Here is a 14,210-nt window from a genome sequence, read left to right as displayed (position 1 = left end):
AAAAGAATGACTAACCAATCAGGTGACGCTATTGTCATGACACTGCTCCCCTGTGATTGGTCAGGACAGTGTCAAGGGAAGCCATGAACTTGTTGGCATCAAGCCAATCACATCACGTTATCATCGTCAATGAATGAATGAATGAAATAGCGGAAGATTTGTGGTTTTGTGCCCATCTTTTTAATTCCTTTATTTATTGACCATACACTCAAAACAAAACAAAGACACATTTAAATGTAAGCCTTACAAACAACCTTTTCACACGTAAGTTTTTCAAGGCGACCGTTATTGATCGTAGTATCACTTTATGGTTCCCATGGAGACGCGTCTTTCATTGCTTGTCACACCGCAGGCACAATAGCGCTGAATGATCAGCTTTTATTTCCTTTTTTTATTCAAAATTTCACAAATTTATTAGCTATAGCAGGATATATCTGATATTCCGTTTGTCAAATATGTGCAAGAGGATGTGTTTTGTTGTTCAAACACCTTTATAACAATCGCGTTAGTTGAGCTGTATGCGCAACATATTTTAGGTAACGTTATCTACGTGCTCAAAGTGTTGGATTTTAACAAGCGTAAGTCCCGGTAAGATGATGGTGGGCGCTCTAATAGTTCATCCAAATAGCAACATATAAATGGTAACGTATGATTTTCTGCCCCCACCCCTTAAAACACACAGCTTAGAGGTTGTGTCTTAATTGGCTTCCTCAGAAATTTTCCCCACGCCACGCCACTGCCAGAGATTATCATTGCCAGTTTGCCACACTTTGTGTTTGATGTTCCAGCGCGACGTCGCAGAAAAATAGAAACCGTTTCTAAATTAGAAATGTCGCGTGTCCGCCGTGTCGCCATCACGTCTGGTCAGGACAAACTCTGATTAACATGGAAAAGATACATTTTATCGCGTGTCGCGGTGTCGCGTCGCGTGTAGTTAGATAGGACACGGTGTTAGGCAATTTTAATCGGACAATTTGACCGGAGAGATTTAATTTTGTCGGACATTTCATTTTTTTTCCGGCCAATGTCCGGCAATTACCGGACAACGGAAACCCTGCTGCAAATATATTTTAAAGCAATTGAGTTTCTGTGTCGTGAGTACACATTTAATAGGTAATTATTGTAAATGAATGCTTAACCAGAGGTTCCATGCTGGTGTACTTTACATTAGTCCACAATACTGTATGCAGTTGAACGTGACTGAACACCACTGAACAGTGCACAGATAAAATAGTTGATCACTCGTTCTCTGTATTTAACCCTCTGGGGTCTGAGGGGTTTTTGGGGTCCTTGAGATGTTCTGACATGCCCTGACATTTGTGCTTTTTTCAGTTGCTTATAAACATATTAATGGCAAAGGTGTAATTACACTCTATTTAGCACAAACAGGGCTACCATAATATGTGAACAACTTGCATGTACATGTTTGTATTTTTGAGAGAATAATGTTTATGCATAGTTTTTGAAAAACTAAAGTTTCTGAAATAAGGCCACAAAACACATACTAAATATGTGCCAATAAGACTTTTGACTAATGGATGTCGTTGCCTAGAGTTTTTTCTTCAAAATGATGTGAAAATCATCCTGCCTAATCATTCACATAACACAATACATTGATTTAAATCTTGTAAAACACTTTTTGTTTGTAAAGGCAATATGCGCAAGGGGCGTCAACAATCCAACACCATCATGCATATTTAGTGGTTCACACCTGAGGAGACAATGGGGCCAGCATACTTAATGAGCCATTCATTCAGGTGTGTCACCTATAGCCACAAGAAAGAATGCAAGAGCAATATATATATATTATACCAAATTGGTTCACAGTTGGAAGCATCTCAATTTTTTTTTTTTTTTTTTTTTTTTTTCACAAATTGTGCTTGCAAATTGTATAATATCCAAGGAAAACATGTCTAGTAATTGTGCAGTTAATTCTCATACTGTATTTTCAGTTTTGGAATATGTATCCTCTCCCCAAATTTGTCAATAATAAAACACAATAAAAATTATTTAAAGAAAAGGCTTATATTTACCTTTTAAAATTTGTTTACATCTACCTTGTAAATATATATTTTTATTAAAAAGTTTACAATTACAACAACAATTCAAGTGTAATCTTTCTTTGTAAAAACTAAAGTATACATTTTATCATACATATTTCAAAGTTAAGGATTCATTACTTTGAATATAGCCTACATTGACAAAACATACTATATTTAACATATTAGCAAAAATTGGCAAACAAAAGCTTATTTGAGGTGGCAGATATTTTACAGTAAAAATGTGTAATCTATCCAAAACTAGTCAACGAAATGTTGTCTTTCATATGTCTGTAACATAGGTCTTTCGTTTTTATTATAAGGAATATAAATGTTAATTTGCAGTTTAATACGTTGCTTATACAAATACATTTTATTTCAACATATTTCAGTCGATTTTTACTCAGTATAGCAATATAGTTTGCTAAAAGCAAAACATTTATTCACAAACAGAAACGCAATTCAAATTTAAACCGTCTTTTTGCGAGCTGTGGTAAACAGCGCATCTCTGCCGTTCATTCATTCACACAGAAACGCGATTTACTTGAGAATGAAAAAAACTTACTACAGTATTCCATCCGTTGCTCCTCGAAATACCAGCACTTCTGAGTTACATTTTCCATTATTATTATTCCTCACAGCGCTGCGAGACAGTGTAAACAAGTACCATGATCTGAATAAGCTTGATGTGTTTTCTCGAGCTGATATGGGGGCGTTCACAGGTTTGCATGGATTGCCTCATTTATTTGCGTTTGAATAGCGTGCGCTCTCCGTGGGCGGGGCAGTAATTAAAACGTAATTAGCTGAGATGAGAACGACTGAAATCTCTCTCTTTTCATAAAGATTACATAAACAGAGAATATTTTTTTATAATAAAAATTACTTCATTTAAAAGAAGAGAATTCAAGCTTCATGCCTGTGTGTCTGTATGTTTGTTTGACTGAGTATTCGCTGAGTTATGGTTCATTTTCAGACGCGTTTCAGAATGGACTACACTGACAGAGAGGAGGCAGAACTCGCATCATGTTTATTTTTCTTTATTTGGCGAAAAGCACAACACTTTGTTTTTATTGTGAGTATACACAAAAATAATACACACTTAACAGGATTGATTGATGTATAACACAAGCATATAAGATAAAAAGTAAAAAAAAAAATTTTTTTTTTTTTTTTCACTGATAAGGAAAAAAACGAGCCCGACCTCAGGTGGTTAAATGATTGCGATTAACTTACCTGATTCTGCCCTAAGTCATATACAGGTCATTCATTTTAACAGAGAACTTTGTTGAAACTCAGCAAATGTGTTTTTGATTTTTAGATCATGAAGATGATGGGGTAAACTACCAGTGCTGGTCTCACTGATCATCACACATCTGGAAGTCTTCCTGCATCCTCAGCTGTGAGGCAAGTAGTACAATGAGTTATTTGAGTTTCTTAAAGGGATACTCCACTTTTTTTGGAAATAGGCTCATTTTACAACTCCCCAGAGTTAAACAGTTGAGCTTTATCGTTTTCGAATCCATTCAGCCGATCTCCGGGTCTGGCGGTACCACTTTTAGCATAGCTTAGCACAGATCATTGAATCGGACAGGACCATTAGCATCTCTCTTAAAAAAATGAACAAAAAGTTTCGATATTTTTCCTATTTAAAACTTGACTCTTCTGTAGTTACATCGTGTACTAAGACTGACGAAAAATGTAAAGTTGCGATTTTTAGGCTGATATGGCTAGGAACTATACTCTCATTCCTGCGTAATAATCAAGAAACTTTGCTGCCGTACGTACATGAGTCCAGCAGGCGTAATGATATGACGCAGCGCCAGATAATAGTCCCCAGCTCAGTAGCCTATTATCAGGCGGCAGGCGCTGCATCATATCATTACGCCTGCTGGACTCATGGTACTGCCAGACCCGGAGATTGGCTGAATGGATTCGAAAACTGTAAAACTCAACTGTGTAACTCTGGGGGAGTTGTAAAATTAGCCTATTTCCAAAAAAAGTGGAGTATCCCTTTAATCTTAAGATATTCTTTTTTCTGGTGAGGTTGAATTTTTAGTCCTAAGAGTTTGTTTGCCATAATGACAGAGTGATGTCAATCTTGATAAAGTGCCTGCTGGGATTACTACACTAGCTTTAACATATAATTTGAACATACATTTGAACGTTTATATGTTTTTAAAATGATCAAAATGATAATTTAAGTTATGTTTCCTAGCATTTACACTCAAAGTTAAGGCACTTGATGCAGTGATTGACAGGGCGGTGCGGGAATGTGATTGGCTCGGAATCCTTTTTTTAAATCCACATTGAATTTTGCTACGTTCATTGCGGGTATTTATAAAAATGCAATCGTAAGTGTCTTAACTGTGAGTGTAAATGCTATTAAGAAAAAATAGCATTTAAATGATCATTTTGCTACAATTTTAACTTGAACATGTTAAAGGGTTAATTCACCCAAAAATGAAAATTCTGCCATTAATTATTCACCCTCATGTCGTTCCAAACTTTTAAGACTTTTGTTCATCTTAGGAACACAAATGAAGATCTAAATAATGAAATCTGAGAGCTTTCTGACCCCCATAGACAGCTAAGCAACTACCACTTTAACGCTTTAAAAAGTTAAAGTGATTGTAAAACGAATCCATATGATGACATGATCGCTTCCTTTATGATGAACAGGTTGAATTTAGGCTTTTATTCACATATAAACATTCATAAATTCACACATCAGTTACGGTAAACAGAAGCTCAAGCATGTTTGCTTGACATGCAAGAACAAACGAGGTTCATTCTCGTGTGTTGCGCAGCACGTTTGAGAGAGGTTTGCTCTCACGTGTCAAGCATGTTCGGTTGAGCTTCTGTTTATGTTCGCCAATCATTGTTTAAGTGTGAAGAAAAGACTAAATTAAATCTGTTGTGGCGATAACCGCAATATCGCAGTACCGCGCTACTGACAAGCCAACCGCAGAGGAATGTAAGTAACCGCAGCAACCACGATATTCGCGTGTTTTCTTTTTTCAAAAGGCTATACCCTTCTAGTTTTGAACTTCGTGCATGTGTATTGAATGTAAAATAAGTTAATAATGATAACAAGACTGTTTTTATCATGGTGGTTTGTGGCTTCGCTGATTTGCACTTAAGCCTAAACAGACAGTGAATGAGAGTGATCGACTGAGTGCGTGCGATGACCTGCGTCTGTTTTTGAGGTCAAGTCATATATATATTCGTGAAAAGGTTGCCGTGTCCAAGGAAAGCGAAATATTTGTCTTGTCATCCTTTTAACGTTTAAGGGTATTTAACATGAATGGTGACAGTGTCAACCTGTTCATCATAAAGGAAGCGATCATGTCTTCACAAAATTTAGACTAAACCATTCAATTTATATGGATTCGTTTTACAATCACTTTAACTTTTTAAAGCGTTAAAGAGGTAGTTGCTTAGCTGTCTATGGGGGGTCAGAAAGCTCTCAGATTTCATTATTAAGATCTTCATTTGTGTTCCTAAGATGAACGAAAGTCTTACAGGTTTGGAACTACATGAGGGTGAGTAATTAATGACAGAATTTCCATTTGGGGGTGAACTATCACTTTATTTACTTAATTTAAATTCTGAAAGTATCAAAAATATTGTCCATGTGACTTCTTCATCTTATTTTTAGTGAACATCTTGCCTTTCATCATACAGTAGCCCTAGCTCTACTTTGCACATTCAAGAGTGCATGACAAATTAAAGTTAAAGCAATATTTTTGTGTAAACAGTTTCTCAAATGTGGGAACAAGCTTCTATCATAAAAGTGCACAGTATGGAGAAGATTTGCGCTGTAAAATAGGGCTGCAGCTAACATTTAACTTTTCTGGGTACTTTATATGAAGCTTTTTAAAACTGCTGTGCTTTTTTGTGAAACTGTTGTTTTCTTATCTGCATTTCAGTCATTCCAGAAAATGGACCGAGTGCATGCTGTGGTTGAATTAAGGTGTTTCCAGGATTCCTTAAAGGTATAGTTCAGCTAAAAATTGTTTAAAAAAAATTCTGTCATCAATTACTCACCCTCATGTCGTTCCAAACCCGTAAGACCTTCGTTTATCTTCGGAACACAAATGAAGATATTTTTAATGAACTCCAAGAGCTTTCTGTTCCTCCATTGGTAGCCTATGCAACTAATACATTCAAGCCCCAGAAAGGTAGTAAAGACACCATTGAGGTAATCCATGTGACTCCAGTGGTTTAACCTCAATTTAATGAAGCGATGCAAGTGCTTTGTTTTGTGCAAAAAAAACCCAGCATAATTTACCTCTATATTTACAAAATAATATTATCTAAAGCACATTCACGGAACAACTTCCGGTCTTGAGTCAACACAATTCGCATATGTCGCAGTGCTCCTCCTACTGGATTGCAGGTCAGTATTTTGTATTTTTTTGCAAAAACAAGCAAAGCACCGGCATCGCTTCATAAAATCGGTTAAACCACTGGAGTCACATGGATTACTTCAATGATGCCTTTCCTATCGTTCTGGGCCTTGAATGTGTTAGTTGCATTGCTCCCAATGGAGAGACAGAAAGCCCTCAGAATTTCATAAAAAATATCTTCATTTGTGTTCCTAAGATGAACGAAGGTGAACCGAAGTGGGAGAGGGAGTGCGGTGTGATTGGCTACTGTGAGAACCTGGCAGATCTATAACCAATTCAAATTGAATTTGAATCTAAAATCTTGTTCCGTATTGTTAATATATTTTGACATCCACACCAGAGTTTCCGCTAGAAAAAAATGGTGCAGGTCAAAGTGACCGGCAGAGGTTTAGTTTTCCGGACATTTTGATGATATGCCGGTCAAATATCGCCTCTTAATTAAGGGGGCGGGATTATTACACGATTTATTATTTATAATAATAATATTACCATCTTACGTGACAGTTCTCCATTACGGACGCGTCGCGACCGTTCAAAGTGGCACTAAAAGACTGCTTTAAAACTTTCACAGAGACCTCAAACAGAAAGCACAAAGCCTTTCTTTAAAACGAATTTCGTTTTGTATTAATTGTATCTTAATTTTAATCAGTGTTTCATTATCCAATTTTCTCGATTTAATAAATAAAAAGTAAATATAGCAGACAATAAATAATCACGACATGGAGGCGCCAGCGCCTGAACTGGAGCTAACATTGAGCTATCATCCATGAACCGAAATTTAACGTATAAGGTAGCCTACTCGCCTCACACACCTAAAAAAAAATTAGAAATATATCTATTATCTACAGAAATCTTTACTTTTAAACAGAACCATTCAAAACTAAATAAAACGATGTAATCCGTATGAAATGTGTATTTCTCTCCGGCGCGTTCACTACTGCGAAGATCACGAGTCAGACTTCATCTTTGCAGCCGACACAGAAAACACTTGTTTATTAATAGACAATTAAAATGTCTCACTGCAATATTTTACATATTCATAATCATTACTTTTGCTGGTTCTTTGTGACAGCTTTTAGGTGCCGTTTACATGAACGCGTCACTGCATCAGCACCGAAAACAGAGAGAGAGAGAGCGTTATGAAAAATTGAGTGAGGGATTTGTTCACTTCACACAAAAAGATCTTGGAATGAGATGGCTAACTGTAGTAGCGTTTAGTCCACTGCCTATAATAGCCTAATTTAGAGATCACTTTTTTTTTTTTTTTAACCGACCGCCGACAACTTTGATCGGTTAACGTTGATACGGTCAACCATTGATCAAACAGTCATCGGTTAACATCCATACTAGAGAGTAAACTTGACGGCACTCGCAAGAAAATGGATAAGTAGCTACATAATAAAATTCACAAATATTACACCATTTAAAAAATACATAGGCTACTTAGTTACTAAAACATTCTTTGTCAAATAATAGGCTACACGTGTTTGTTCACAGTTTTAACGTTCATGTTTCCATTTGTTTAATTTCAAGATCTGAGGTGAATTATATCCATTGTTGCTTTTACAGCTACAAAGCTGGAGCACTAAATGATATTCAAAGTCTGATTTCACGCTTTTAACATTAAATAAAGCACATAAACAGTACCAGAGATTATCATTGCCAGTTTGCCACACTTTGTGTTTGATGTTCCAGCGCGACGTCGCAGAAAAATAGAAACAGTTTCTAAATTAGAAATGTCACGTGTCGCCATCGCGTCTGGTCAGGACAAACTCTGATTAACATGGAAAAGATACATTTTATCGCGTGTCGCGGTGTCGCGTGTAGTTAGATAGGACACGGTGTTAAGCAATTTTAATCGGACAATTTGACCGGAGAGATTTAATTTTGTCGGACATTTCATTTTTTTTCCGGCCAATGTCCGGCAATTACCGGACAACGGAAACCCTGATCCACACAGAATTGTCTATCCATGCACAGGTCTTAAGCATTACATTTAATGACATTGGACAATTTGTGACTGTCAAAAATGTCATTTCTATTTATCATCTTCTTTAATACAGACGAGAGAGTGTGAAACCATCAGCTGTTTGCCAGGTAAATAGTGAAGTCATAGTGAATACCATTAATAAACATATAATGATTATATGGTATGTACTGTATATCTCAATATTTTGTGTTTTTAAATCTTTTTTTTTTTTTTTTGTCCCCAGTTTGCCAAAAAATCCTGTCCAATCTATACCAACATGAAAAAAAGAATTCTTGGACTGGAAGAAAGCGAGTTCTATTGGCAATTCGAGTTTATTAGTGGTAAGTACATTTACAAACCAATTAATTGTTGTCTAACAAATGTCAGTATAACAAAATATGATAAACATTAAAGGGATAAGTAACTTACCAAAAAATATTTTATAACTGTCGTCATCTACTCTCACGTTTTTTCAGACCTTTATGACTCTGTGGAACACAAAACATGAACTTTGGAAGTAGGGGTGTGCGATATGACGATGTTCTGGCGCCTCTGTCCCAACATACTGAACAACGCGACGTATATTCACATAAAATGTTAACGCAGCGGAACGGGACACTGCAGTTCACAAAAGTTCATAATTTGCATGTGCTTTAATGCCTTGTCGGTTAAACATTTAATTTGCGTGCTGATGCGCTGTTCTAACGTGTGCGTTTCTCAGCGCCTACACGTGAAGCTCACATGCACTAAAAGCCTGTCTACCAGCGCCTGGATACTGGACTAAGTTATCTTTCGAGTCTTATTGTGCTAATACTGTCAAATACACACAAGGTTTACATAAACAAAGTCGGTTATGTCTAAACTGAACGCAAACTAATAAAACAACAAAATGCAAAGAGAAAATCACTCAACTGCTCTTGACTGATAACTTTTAATAGTAGCTTTAATAAGTATAAATGTATAATTTATACAGTGAAGTCTATGTTTTGTTTTATTTTCATATTTGTTCATTTAATTACTTTCTTCAATGCTACTGTAAAATACACCTACTGTAGCTGAAAATATAAAGCACTGTTTATTTAATTTGTATATTAAGTTGTGTATGTGTAATGTGTATCTTTGATCTTAATATTTAATAACAAAGAAAATAATGACAATTTTTTTTATCTTCGCCCCTGTCTGCCATTCTTTTTTATTTTATATTTTGTTACCTAAGGCTTTGTTTTTAAAATATGGACATTAGTTTAGTTTGGCTGTAATGCTCAGTCACAAAATAGTAGAACCAACATAAAAAAGAATCGTGATAAAATCGTGAATCGTGATTTTCCTGAAAAAAAAATTGTGATATGATATTTTTGGCATATCGCCCACCCCTATTTGGAAGAATGTTCTGATTTGTTCTTTCCATGTAGTGAAATGTAACAGATATTTTTTTAAACTGTAAAAGGAATGAAAAATCACCATAAAATAGGTCCACGTGACTCATGCAGTGTTTTCCAGGTTGAAACAATACAATAGCTTTGGGTGAGAAAAAACCTTTCTTGATTATCTGTTATCATGCATTTACGATTGAATTGAGTGTCTAGAGCTCTATCCCTTTGTTGGTTACAGATGTCTCTACTCAAACCAATACTTTCTCCATCTCATTTTCTCTTTCGTGAAATGATGTATATATGAGACTTGTACTTTTTGTTCTGTTTAACCTTTCAAGAGTATAAGTAAAAGAAAATACACTCAGCTGATCATATAATATACATTCTTTCTGCTTGGCTTTTGGAGCCCTAATAATTTATGGGTTATTTATGAAAACACTGGCTGAATGGACATTATTGCACTTGGACATTATTACTCGGCTACTCAATAGTACAGTTGAGTATTCCAGCAAGCCGTGTGTTAATGTGGTGTGTATTCTTCTCATTTTAGCTCCTGTGTCCATTTGGGCTGAAGGTCAAGACAGAACCAAACCAAAGCTGGACTGTAACCTACTGGCCTATATGACAGACTTCATACTGACAACTACTGGCATGGATGCTGCATCACATGTTATTGAACAAAAACTTCTTCACCTAGAGTTTTCATCCCCCTTGAGGAGACTCCATGTCTTCATCTCTTGAGGAGACTCCATGTCTCTGAGTTACTTACAGCTGTCTGCCCCATGTCCCCGTCCACCATCATTATGGGAGATTTTAACATCCATGTGGACTCTAGCAGTTGCCCTTTTGCTGCTGAGTTCCTGTCTCTCCTGGACTGTTTCAATGTGTCACAGCATGTGCAGGGTCCCACACATGTCAAAGGGCATACCTTGGACCTGGTGTGTACCTTTGGCTTAACCCCTGTTCACCTCGAGTGCCTTGACCTAGCTGTGTCGGACCACCATGCCGTCCAGTTCTCTGTACCGATGCCACAACCTAAGCATCGTGCTAAACGAACAATCACATTCAGGAACATCAGGCGCGTGTCCATACCCACGCTGTCAAACATGCTTGCAACACACCTTGCCTCGCATCCTACCTGCCATACTGCAGATGGCCTTGTGGAGCACTATAATACCGCCCTCTCTCTGAGCCTGGATGCAGTAGCCCCTCTGAAGACCCGGTCCATCTCTTTCACCCAGCCAGCTCCTTGGTTCACCCCTGAGCTCCGCCTCATGAAAGCGGCTGGGCGGCGGCTTGAAAGACTGTACAAAAAATCTGGCCTTGTTGTCCATCACGAGATCTTCAAAGACCATGTCAGGGACTACAAAAAAGCTCTCTCTCAGGCAAAAACATCATACTACTCCACTCTCATCAATAATCAACAGAACCATCCCAAGCGTCTCTTCTCAACGATCAACCGTCTTCTCCGCCCCCCAGATGTCCCCCAACCCTCTGATGCTGCTGAACTCTGCTCAGAATTCAGCAGGTTTTTTCAGGAAAAGGTGGACACCATTTATCAGCAGCTTCACCAGACAGGAATTCCGTCCATTCCTGCCCATCAACTGCTGGACTTCAACTCAACTGCCTCAGTCCACCCACCACAGTGCTCTCTCTCCTCCTTTGCCGCCCTGGAACACAACCAAGTCATGGACCTGGTGTCTAAAGCTAAGTCCACCTTCTGCAAGCTGGACCCCATGCCTACTACCTTGGTAAAGGCATGTTTGCCTACCCTGTGCCCTGCCATGGCTAGTATCATCAACATCTCGCTGGCACTAGGGGTGGTCCCCACCAGCTTCAAAACTGCTGTGGTGATCCCCACACTGAAAAAGCCTGGCTTGGACCCGGATGATCTCAGCAACCACCGCCCTATATCCAACCTTCCCTTCCTCAGCAAAATTCTGGAAAGAGCTGTGGCTGTTCAGCTACAGCAACACATGTCCCACCATGAGCTCTGTGAACCCTTCCAATCTGGCTTCAGACCCCATCATAGCACCGAGACCGCCCTCATCAAAATCATGAATGACCTCCTCACAGCTGCCGATAATGGCCTCATCAGTCTCCTCATCCTCCTGGACCTCTCTGCGGCTTTTGACACTGTCTCCCACGCCATCCTCCTCAACCGCCTTCATGAATACTTAGGACTCACTGACTCTGCTCTTTCTTGGTTTCAGTCTTACCTCTCCGGTAGGAAACAATACATCACCATCAAAGACTCAAACTCAACCCCTGCTCCAGTCAATCATGGTGTGCCCCAGGGATCGGTACTTGGCCCCCTTCTGTTCACCATTTACATGCTCCCCCTTGGTCAAATCATTCGTCACCATGGACTCAGTTTCCACTGCTATGCTGACGATACACAGCTCTACATAAGCACCAAACCCTCGGCTCAGCTTCCTCCCATATCCCTTGTCGACTGCCTGCATAAAATAAAAACTTGGATGACTGCCAACCTACTCCAACTTAATAATAAGAAGACGGAGCTCTTGGTGGTGGCCCCCCCATCACTGGCTAAGAAGGTTGGTGATCTTTTCCTGGTTGTGGATGGCTATACCATCAGGCCATCCCCAGAGGTACGCAACCATGGTGTCATCCTGGACCCCATACTCTCACTCCAGGCCCATATCAAAACCACCACCAAGTCGGCGTTCTTTCACCTCAAAAACATCTCCAGACTCCGGCCATCACTCTCTGACTCTGTGACTGAAACACTCATCCATGCCTTCATCACATCCCGCTTGAACTACTGCAATGGTGTACTGTATGGTCTGCCCAGTAAGACCCTGGATAGACTGCAGTATGTCCAAAACTCAGCTGCTAGGGTCCTGACACGATCGAAGCCATGGCAGCACATCACCCCCACACTCAAGAAGCTTCACTGGCTCCCTGTCAAATCCCGCATTTCATACAAAATCCTGCTATTAACCTACAAATCACTCCATGGACTTGCACCCCAGTACCTCGCAGATCTCCTCCACCGTTGCTCACAGCCAAGGTCCCTGCGATCCTCTGACAAGGACCAGCTTGCCACTCCTCGCACCAGGCTACGGACCTTTGGTGATAGAGCATTCTGTGTTTCTGCCCCCACCCTCTGGAACAAACTACCTCTCCACATACGTCATGCCCCCACACTGTTGTCTTTCAAAAAGCACCTCAAGGCATACTTGTTCACAGAGGCCTTTGGTCTCTAACCTCTCTAACCCCCCCCCCCCCCCAACCAGTTCCCACCCTTTGTAAAGCGGCCTTGGGTTTCTTGAAAGGCGCTATAAAAGTCAAAGTTATTATTATTATTATTATTATGTCTTCATCTCTTGAGGAGACTCCATGTCTTCATCTCTTGTGAGTGGATATCATTTTAAACATTCTTCAAAGAACTGCTAATTTCTTCTGAATTTGTTTAGTAGTACAGTGCTATGCATAAGTTTAGACACCCATACTAAAGTTGACTAAAAAGAGGAATAAAAAATCATCTTTTGGAAACTGAACTTAATGCCTTAATTAAAAAAATTAGGAAAAATCCAACCTTTAAGGACACCAATTTTCTTTGTGAATGAATAATGCATCGTAAATAAATAAATGTTCTTCCTTAAAATACAGGGTGCATAAGTTTGGACACCCCTATGTTAAATTCCCATAGAGGCAGGCAGATTTTTATTTTTAAAGGCCAGTTACTTCATGGATCCAGGATACTATGCATCCTGATAAAGTTCCCTTGGCCTTTGGAATTAAAATAGCCCCACATCATCACATAGCCTTCACCATACCTAGAGATTGGCATGGTTTTATTTCAGTTAGCCTAATAGCTAGTTTGATTTGCATTGAGAGATGATCTTATGGAAAGTACCCCATGCCAATCTCTAGGTATGGTGAAGGCTATGTGATGATGTGGGGCTATTTTAATTCCAAAGGCCAAGGGAACTTTATCAGGATGCATAGTATCCTAAACAAAAAATAAAAAAAAATACTTAAAAATAAAAATCTGCCTGCCTCTATGGGAATTTAACATAGGGGTGTCCAAACTTATGCACCCTGTATTTTAAGGAAGAACATTTATTTATTTACGATACATTATTCATTCACAAAGAAAACTGGTGTCCTTAAAGGTTGGATTTTTCCTAATTTTTTAAATTAAGGCATTAAGTTCAATTTCCAAAAGATGATTTTTTATTCCTCTTTTTAGTCAACTTTAGCATGGGTGTCTAAACTTATGCATAGCACTGTATATGTAAGAATTTTCCATTAAACTTTTAGTAATGTTTAAGAAATGAAGTAATGAATTAATGTTGTTGTCATCTTGTTAATGTATGTACAGTATAAATTGCAAACATGCTTGTGTTGAACACGTGTTTACATGTTATAGACATTTTTAGAGGAGGTAGAT

The 14,210-nt window shown here is 38.6% G+C and overlaps 1 long non-coding RNA gene across 1 annotated transcript; it reads left to right on the top strand.

The window, feature by feature from the left end:
• Positions 1-3,355: 3,355 nt before the first annotated feature.
• Positions 3,356-8,745, top strand: LOC311290909. The gene is made up of 4 exons (XR_014627478.1): positions 3,356-3,443; positions 5,969-6,034; positions 8,512-8,545; positions 8,662-8,745. It is a non-coding gene; the product is annotated as an uncharacterized lncRNA (long non-coding RNA).
• The last annotated feature ends 5,465 nt before the right edge of the window (positions 8,746-14,210 follow it).

This window comes from Rutilus rutilus (genome assembly GCF_951802725.1).
Source record: "Rutilus rutilus genome assembly, chromosome: 5".
NCBI lineage: Eukaryota > Metazoa > Chordata > Actinopteri > Cypriniformes > Leuciscidae > Rutilus > Rutilus rutilus.
This window is presented reverse-complemented; position numbering and strand designations above follow the sequence as displayed.